At 44.4% G+C, this 9,597-nt stretch overlaps 1 long non-coding RNA gene across 1 annotated transcript in view; it reads left to right on the forward strand.

Annotated features, from left to right (window-relative positions):
- LOC135277213 (uncharacterized) overlaps nucleotides 1-1,581 on the forward strand; it is a 99,041-nt gene extending 97,460 nt beyond the window's left edge. Inside the window, exon 3 of the long non-coding RNA XR_010344785.1 lies at nucleotides 1,497-1,581. This is a non-coding gene — a long non-coding RNA (uncharacterized LOC135277213). The remainder of the gene's footprint in view (nucleotides 1-1,496) is intronic.
- Nucleotides 1,582-9,597: the final 8,016 nt, after the last annotated feature.

A 9,597-nucleotide genomic window follows, 5' to 3' on the forward strand; every position in this document is an offset into this window, starting at 1 on the left:
AGTGGCCTTTTTAAGGTTGTATAGCCAATCAGTGGTAGAGTGGTAGTGGTAGTGGTAAGTGATATTTAATACCAGGTCTGACTGATTGTAGAACCTGAACCCTTAACCACTATACTACCCTGCCTTTCTGTAACATGCAAGGAGGATGGAACCTCCAAATGAGGCAAGAAATGAGTTATTTAGTTTCCTTGCTCAAAGAGCTATTAATTAAAAGAAAAATATTAATTGGAGAAATGCTACCCAGTGGCAAAGCGATGAAGCCACCTATTATTTGTTAAACTGAGTGGGGGTTTGGCCATGAAAGAAAAGTGAACAAGGTCTCTGTGTTAGTCCATTCTCACATTGCTAATAAAGACATACCCAAGACTGGAAAATTCTTAAAGAAAAAGAGGTTTAATGGATTCAGTTCCACATGGCTGGGGAGGCCTCACAATCATGTCAGAAGATGAAGGAAGAGCAAAGGGATGTCTTACATGGCAGCAGGCAAAAAAGAACGTGTTCAGGGAGACTCCTGTTTATAAAATAACCATCAAATCTTGTGAGGCTTATTCACTACCATGAGAAGAGCATGGGATGGACTCACTCTCATGATTCAGTTACCTGCCACCAGGTCCCTCCTAGGACAATGTGGAAATTATGGGAGCTACAATTCAAGATGAGCTTTGAGTGGGCACACAGCCAAACCATATCACTCTGTATGGATGCTTTTCTGTTCACCTGTGCAGGCAGGCATCACTGCCTCCTGGAAGAAGTTGGGACACTCACTCTCCCAGCCTCTCCTCCTTTCCGTGCTCTTGTGGCCACTGCTATAGTCTGCACTGCCTCTAAACTCCTTTACCCTGGAGGACTAGTGATTTCAACTTTAGAGAAACTCTAAAGTGGCGTATATACGCAGGAAGCTGCACAAACATCCGAGTCTTCATTTTATGCAGGAATTCCCTATCACTTGTGAGGGAGAGCCCATAATAAGCAGTGTTCATTGGGATTAATACCTGTTGACAGTGAAAACATGAAATTGATCAGAAAACTCTTTCTGAAACAAGACCCCAAGGTGACTGAGGAATAAGGCAGGAAGCAGGGAGTCTGCTGGGTTCATGAGAACTGAGTGCTGGTAACTGTATAAAAGTGAAATTGGTGATATGAGAGACACGATTACTAGAAAGTGCTAACACTGCTGTGGAGGATGACAGGCAGCAAAATCTGTTTTATTTGCTACCCCAGGAAAGTACCGAAGGGCCTAGTTATATCCCCAGACACTCCCATCCTGTTCTAATGTGGCATCTTTTATCTGCCTATTGTGGGAGAGGGCCAGTTCAGACACTTGAGCATGTTAATAACTGGCTGCCTACCTAGGTATGTGCTATTAAAGTGTAAGGTTGCATTTTAAAATAAGTTTTTAATTTTTCTTGGCAACTGCCATTTATTTCATAGAAACAAGAACGGCTGGAATATACTTTGATTTATATTTTTGTTTATATGTCTTGACTTGTACTTAGCTGTTAAGCCGGGATCCTTCATGTGCACCCCTAGACCTGTCAGTGAGTTGCCTTGCCTCTGGTTTCTCACTGGGTTTGGCCAATGCAGGCAGCAGCAGGAGATTGGAGGGAAAGAAGTGGAGGTAAGTCTGTTTGAATTCCTGGTTTGCCTTCTGATGGGACACAAATTGGCATTTGTTGCAATTCTCTATTGTAGGCGATTGCTCCTATAAGGTGGCCCTCTCCCAGAGCTATAGGTCTTGTTCAGTTCTGGTAACTCTCCCTCCTTCTGTCCCTTCTGTCTTGGGGGTGGCCTCAGCTTCTCACCATTGCCAGCCCTGGGGAGCTTCATCCCCTGTTCATTTTCCCCACTTCTCCCACACTTTTCTAAACAGTCTTTTTAAACTTTCCCCCCTTCAACATGCCATCTCTTTCCTACTATGACCCTGACTAGCCAGCCACCCAACTCCTCTGTCCCCATTCAGATATCTATGAGATGGCCAGGGCTGGGACAGAACACAGGTTGACTAAGTGTCGGACTATGGCACCATCATCTTATGCCTAGTCAGACTGGACCAGAGAACAGGGGAATTGAGGGCTGAGGAGCCTGGCCAGGGAATGGGACTCGAGGAAACTGGAAGAAGAGTTGTTTAGGATGGAGCACCTGGAATAGAGGAGAGAAACATAACAGTCCAGCCAGAAAAATAATATAGCAACTTGAGGATCAATTGGTGAGATGATTTGTGGGTTTCAGCCACGCACACAGAGCTTGCTTTCATAGGTACTCCTACCCCTGGAGGAACCTTTCCCTTTTCCTTAGTGAACTTTGAGTGGGCAGCTTCCTTGTTCACCTGACTAGGCCATCTCCCACCCCTTCGCTCTAGGATTTGAGCTCCTTGCAAGTTCTTGGAATGACCTCAGCCATTTTTTGCTCCTGTCCTTTTTCACTCAAGTGGTCCTCTTTGCCAGGACTGTGATAATTCTTAGTCTTTCTTTAAGACCTGGTTAACTATGATAATGCTTAGTATTTTTTTTTTTTTTTGAGACAAGATCTCACTCTGTTGCTCCGTCTGCAGTGCAATGGTGCAATCTCAGCTCACTTCAGCCTTGACCTCCCATGGTCAGGCAATCCTCCTGCCTCATCCTCCTCTGTAGTTGGGACTATGGACATGCACCACCACACCTAGCTTATTTTTTTTGTATTTGTAAAGGTAGGGTCTCACTCTGTTGCGGGAATGGTTAATAATAGCTGTTAACTTGATTGGACTGATGGATGCCTAGGTAGCTGGTAAATGATTGTTTCTGGGTGTATCTGTGAGGTTGTTGCCAGAGGAGACTGACATTCAAATCACTGGACTGGGAGAGGAAGATCCCCCTCAATGTGTGTGAGCGCAATTCAATCAGCTGCCAGCAGGGCTAGAATGAAGTAGGCGGAGGAAGGTGGGATAAGGTGGCTTGTTGAGTCTCTGGCTTTCACCTTTCTCCCATGCTGATACTTCCTCCTGTTCCTTCTGCCCTTGGATATCAGACTCCAGGTTCTTCTGACTTTGGACTCTTGGACTTACACCAGTGGTTTGCTGGGGGCACTTGGGCCTTTGGCCACAGATTGAAGGTTATACTGTTGGCGTCCCTGATGTTGAGACTTTTGAGCTTGGACTGAGCCCCTACTGGCTTCTTTCTTCTCCAGCTTGCAGATGGCCTATTGTGGGACTTCACCTTATGATCATGTGAGTCAGTTCTCCCTAATAAACTCCTTTTCATGCATACATATATCCTATTAGTTCTGTCCCTCTGGAGAACCCTGACTAATGCAGTTGCCTATACTGTTCTTGAACTCCTGAACTCAAGCCACCTGCCAGCCTCAGCCTCCCAAAGTGTTGGGTTACAGGCATGAGCCACCTCACTGGGCCTCTTAGTCTTTCTTTAAGATCAACTAGGATGCTCAGAAAACCTTATCTAGTCCTTGGCCTGATAGAAATGCTCTTCTAGGCTCCCAGGCATTACCTCGGTCTTCTCTTCCATTCCTTCACTGCCAGAACATGAAATATGTCCAACAGAACTTTGGATCATTTACCAGTGCAAGAGGTAGTTTGGAAAATGTGGTCAGGGGAATACACATTAACATCTTGAATATTTTAGAGATCTCTGGGGCAGTGGGTTAAAAAATTCTGTATCTATGCTTTTGGAATGGGAAAGGAGCCTCCCCAAGAAATTCGAAAACATTCTATTTTGCAAGGCGAGAACACAAACCTCTAAGTATGAAACCAAAGTCCTTTTACATTAAAGAAGATGAACACGTCAACAGTGGATACAAAGGGAAGCAAAATCTCTTTGGATAGAAGGAAAAAGAACAACTTAACTTTTGAACTCTTAAGAGAAGAGTGTATTTTCTTCATGATCCACTAAGCTTCTTGCCCTCAGGAATGTTTAGAAAAATAGGTATGAAGAAGACTATGTTTATCTGGTTGTTGTAGTAAACGATGGAGGTCCTTGGGACCACTCCCAGCTTTCATCAATTGCCGGAAGAACTCATGAATTCAGTGTACAATCATATTGAAAGCTGTGATTTATTACAGTGAAATGATACACAGCAAAATCAGCAAAGGGAAAAGGCACAGGGTGTGAAGTCTGGAGGAAACCAGCCATAGGCTTCCCAATATCCTACTCCGTGGAGTCACACAGGACATGTTTAATTCCTCCAGGAACATACTGTGATAACCTGCATGCAATGTCGCCAAGCAGGAGAGCTCATTAGAGACTCACGACCCTGATTTTTGTTTTTGTTTTTGCTATTTTGAGATGAAGTCTCGCTCTGTTTCCCAGGCCGGAGTGCAGTGGCGCGATTCCAGCTCACTGCAGCCTCCGCCTCCTGGGTTCAAGTGATCTTGGCTCATTGCAACCTCAGTCTCCTGAATAGCTGGGACTACAGGTGTGCACCATCATGGCCAGCTATTTTTTTGCATTTTTAGTAGAGATGGGGTTTCACCGTGTTAGCCAGGATGGTCTCCATCTACTGACCTCGTGATCCTCCTGCCTCGGCCTCCCAAAGTTCTGGGATTACAGGCATGAGCCATGGTGCCTGACTCACCCTGGGTTTTTTAATTGGAGGCTGGTTATGTAGGCACCCTTTTCCTGGCTCGTACCAAAATTACAGACCTCCATAAGGAGAGCAGGTGTTTAGCATGAACAATATTGTTTGCATGAATGGTGTAGATGCAGTGAGCCCACTTCCCAGTGCTGAGAATGGAGGGAACCTTCTTATAAATCCAGTATCCAGGTGTCAGCCAAGGTCCGACCTTGCAGGCAGAGCTTTCTAAGGACAACATTTGTCAGGTCTGCTGTTTACTCTTTTTTCTCGGGAGGTGTCACATTGATCACTCCTGGTTAAAGGAGGCAGTGATACAATTTTCCATCAAGGGGAGCTTCCTTTCCCTCGGATCCCACAAAGAACTGGCGCTTCCTTGAATGTCAGCTCAGATTTCTTTTTCCAGATACCTTGGCATGATTTCCAAACCTCAAAGGCACTGTAACAGTTGACTTTAATTAAATTATTAACTATGTCTCCCTTCTCCTTTGCATTCTATCTTAAGGGGCTTAAACCCAAGCTCCCAAGAGGTATCCCTCCTGCATAGAAAACTCATCCCTCAGAGATTTGCCAGGTGTTAAAACCTATGTCACTGGATGGTTACCCATCAAATAAACTCTTTTTTATCCCAAATGCTTTATATTCTGCCCCTGCTGACCCAGCACCCTTGGAGCTACTCCCAGTCACACTATCCTGGTTCTTGCCCATACATATGGGCCAGTTGGTGTCCTTGTGGTATAGAACCATTCTCTCCCTGGCAGGCCTAACACTTGCTCAGTCAGGTCATTCTGAGATTCAGTTCTTGGTGTTGGTCTGGTAGCCAGCAGAGGACGTAGAGGCATTGTTTTGTTGGGCACCTAGCTCAATAGAGGCTTTGCTCATTCTTCAAGCAAGGTAAGGGGCTCTGTCTTCCAAAGGGATGGGGAGACTTCTACAGGCCTAGAGGGTGCAGGGGGATCTTAGAGTTGAAGGAGCTCAAATGCATATTTTCAGGTATCTCCACCCAAGGTCTCAGAGTCCCACTTCTTCCCATAAGGACTGTGACTTTGGTGGAAGAGATGTACCTAGGCTAAGAATCTAAGAACTCTGATGTTCAGCAGCTCTTATGATGACGTTCTGTATCTGTTTTTCAGCTGTCTTTATGCTGAAGATCAGCATTTATTTAAATACTGCCAGGGAGGCTCTCTGACACAGTGTGCTCTAAAGTATTCAGTGACTGTCCTAAGGCTGTCATTTTTTTCTCTTGAAGGCATTCATGGTATTCAGTGACAGGCACCCAATTTCATGGTCCTTAGAATTACTTTATCTCCTCACTCCTCTCCAACACCAGAGATGCTGCATAAGCCAGTACATCCCCTTCTTCCTACCTCTGGTCCTGGTTCTCCACAGGTGAAAGTCTTAGCAATCATGCTGTGCCCACACACCAGGTTGATGATGCTCCATCTCCAACTAGTGATGAACTCCACATTGCCAGTTAGCTAATCAGTGATCCAACTCTGGAGTCCTTCCTTTGAGTCTGGTTCTTAGGGTCCCTCTCCTTAGGTCAGTGTGGGGACAGAATAATGGTCCCAAAGTCGTCCATATCCTAATCCCTGGAACCAGTGAATATGTTACCTTACACGTCAAAGGGACTTTGTGAATGTTACAAATTTTGAGATGGGGAGGTTATCCTGGATTTTCCAGATTAGTCTAATGTAATCACAAGCAAGTGATTTTTGACTGGTCCTGTGCATCCAAGAGAGCCATCATGGTTACTGGAGGAAGGTTAGAGTCAGAGAAGGCTATGTGATGATGGAAGCAGAGGTCAGAGTGATGCAAGGTCATCAGCCAAGGAATATAGGCAGTGCCTAGAGCTGCAGAAGCCAAGGAATGAATTTCCCTGCAGAGTTTCCAGAAGGAATGCAGAACTTGATTTACCCAAGTGAGACCTCAGACTTCTGACCTCTAGAACTATGAGATGCATTGTTTAAGCCTCTAAATTCATGGTCATTTGTTTCAGCAGTGATAGGAAATGAATACAGTTGTGTTTCTTAGAAGCAGAGCCTGAGACAGAGATTTGGGTACAAATGACTTCTTGAGGGAATACCGTCAGGAGAATCCAGTAAGAGGTTTAAGGATGAGAGGATGAAAGGGAAGAGCTAAGTAAGGCTGCAGTCCTAGTTAAAATATAGCCTTGGCCTGAATCATGGAGGGTGGTGTTCTTGATGTAAGTCACACTGCAGAGTGATCCTTTCTGGAGGCCAGAGACTCCCATGATTGTAGTTTCAGGCAGGGATTGGCTCTTCCTAGGTTGGTGCTGTGAGAGTTGGGGGCAGCATGTGCCCTCTTAGATGACTCAGGCTTTGTCAGCAGAGGATAGTTCTCCAGAGAAGAGGCACCTGTGTGCTGTTAGCAGCCGATACTCACAGCAGCTGGAGTGCGGATACACATTCCCATTAAAGGGGAATCTATTTCAGCACCCTTGTACAGGGCAGAACTTGTATACATCCAATGAGACCACCTTAGTATACCCAACCAGAGAAATAAGAACTATCTGAGAAATGATGGCTTTTCTAGCCTAGTTGCTTTGGCCTCCAAATGCAGAGTCACTCTGACATGCAGAAAAGAAACTAAGTGAATTCAGCAGCCTGGCAAACAGTTACCTGGTAGTTTTGCAGAATTTAGCTGCTTTATTGAATTCTCCCACCTTCTGTTTTAGTTTATTCAAGCAACCTTGAGTGGCCCTAGTTGACTGGTGATCATGCAGTTAGTGACAGACCACTGACATGACTGCATTTGAGTTAGAAGCCCCTTGGACCTGCCACTTTGCCTGATCTGGGGCCTTGAAGAGGGCAGTGCTTGTCTTTGAATCCTAATCCTTGCTCTGTCATCTGACTCGATCAACACAGGAAGTGGGACACTAGCAGACAGTCACCAATGGAGGTAGGATTTCAGCCTTAATTATTTTACCCCTTGATGGTACGACAAATGCATCTAAACTGATGGAAAATGGGATTCTTCACTGAGCTGCATCGTGCCCCAGATCTGTAATTTGGTACAAAAGCTTCACACAAATTGAAATTAAAATGCATTTTAGGTGCTTCCTCCCATCAAAGTGGTTTGCACCAGCAGACTTCTCTCTTTCAGGAGTTTGCTATAGAAATAGGAGAAACCGGGCAGCTTTGCTGTTGGTGGCTGTGGAAGTAACAATCTCTCTGCCTGTCAACTGTAGGCAAGAAAATGAAATAAAATGAAAACCAACTGGAGGTCTAATTATCCTTTTCAAGATGACTTCATCCTGCAGAGTTGCCCATTGAATACATATAAGGCACCTTTCCTTTCCCTTTTTCTTTTCCCCTTGAGTGTTTGGGGCCACATTAACAGAGGGCCACACTGGGATTCAGAAGATGGGGTGCTCAGTGTTTGAGTCCAATTTATTTGCTTAGCAGCACTTACAGAGGGAGTGACTATCCACCAATCTCTGTTTAAAAGCATTCCTCAGGCCAGGTGTGGTGGCTCACACCTGTAATCCCAGCATTTTGGGAGGCTGAGGTGGGTAGATCACGAGGTCAGTTCAAGACCAGCCTGGCAACATGGTGAAACCCCATCTCTGCTAAAAATACAAAACTTAGCTGGGCATGGTGGCACATGTCTATAATCCCAGGTACTTGGGCGGCTGAGGCAGAGAATTGCTTGAACCCAGGAGGTGAAGATTGCAGTGAGCCAAGATCGCATCACTGCACTCCAGCTTGGGTGACAGAGTGAGACTCTGTCTAAAAAAAAAAAAAAAAAGCACATATTGTTCATCATAATGACTCTGTGAAGTAAGTACTGATGTTATTGCTATTTTGGAAAACTAAGCAACAGAGAGGTGAAGTGACCTGCCCCATGTCACATCTAGTAGGAAGCACCAGAAGAGGGATTTGAACCTGGTCATCTGACTCCAAGTTCTAGGTTTTTATGTTCTTCCTTACTGTGGTGAAGAACCTGGGTGGAATTTGGTTTTCACAGAGAAAAAAAATCTTTCCATTTCTCTAGATTCCAGCCCTAATTCTGATGGTTTTGTGGTGGGGCAGGCCTTGGTCGCCACAGAGGCAGAGGTGCAGATCCAGCTGTGCTTATAGCACATATTGTTCTGCTGTAGCTTTTCTTTTTCTTAATATGATAGTTTGGCACACTCTCTTGCCAGCCAGGTAGAGTTACTTCGTTTACATCTGCTTAATGTTTACCATATACATTATCTCTAATTGAACTACTGTGCTACTTTTAGACATCAACCTGTTCCCAATTTTTTGTTATTAAGAGTAATAATGTAATAAGCATATCCTTATATAACCAGGTTAAAAAAAAACCTGGCTATATAGGAATATACATTATTATATTTTTTAAGCATTATTTGTTATTTTATTAGGTTTTTGTGGAACAGGTGTTGTTTGGTTACATGAATAAGTGCTTTAGTGGTGATTTCTGAGATTTTAATGCACCTATCACCCAACCAGTGTATACTGAACCCAATGTATAGTCTTTTACCCCTCCTCCCACCCTTTCCCCCAAGTCCCCTAAGTCCACTGTGCTATTCTTTTGCCTTTATGTCCTCATAGCTTAGTTCCCACTTATAAGTAAAAACATACAATGTTTGGTTTTCCATTCCTGAGTTACTTCACTTAGAATAATCATCTCCAATTCCATCCAGGTTGTTGTGAATGCCATTATTTTTTTCCTTTTTAAGGCTGAGTAGTATTCCATTTTATATACACACACACACACACACACACACACACACACACACACACACACACATATATGCCATGTTTTCTTTATATATATATATATATATTTTATTGCACTTTAGGTTCTGAGGTACCTGTGCAAAACATGCAGGATTGTTGCATAGGTACACACATGGCAATATGGTTTGCTGCCTCCTGTCACCTATATCTGGCATTTCTCCCCCTGCTATCCCTCCCTAACCTCCCTACCCCTGGCTGTCCCTCCCCTATTCCCCCCAACAGACCCCAGTGTGTGATGCTTCCCTCCCTGTGTCCAAGTGTTCTCATT

The sequence above is a fragment of the Aotus nancymaae genome, unplaced genomic scaffold (assembly GCF_030222135.1).
Source record: "Aotus nancymaae isolate 86718 unplaced genomic scaffold, 86718_ANA_hifiasm-v0.15.2.pri h1tg000030l, whole genome shotgun sequence".
NCBI classification, from domain to species: domain Eukaryota; kingdom Metazoa; phylum Chordata; class Mammalia; order Primates; family Aotidae; genus Aotus; species Aotus nancymaae.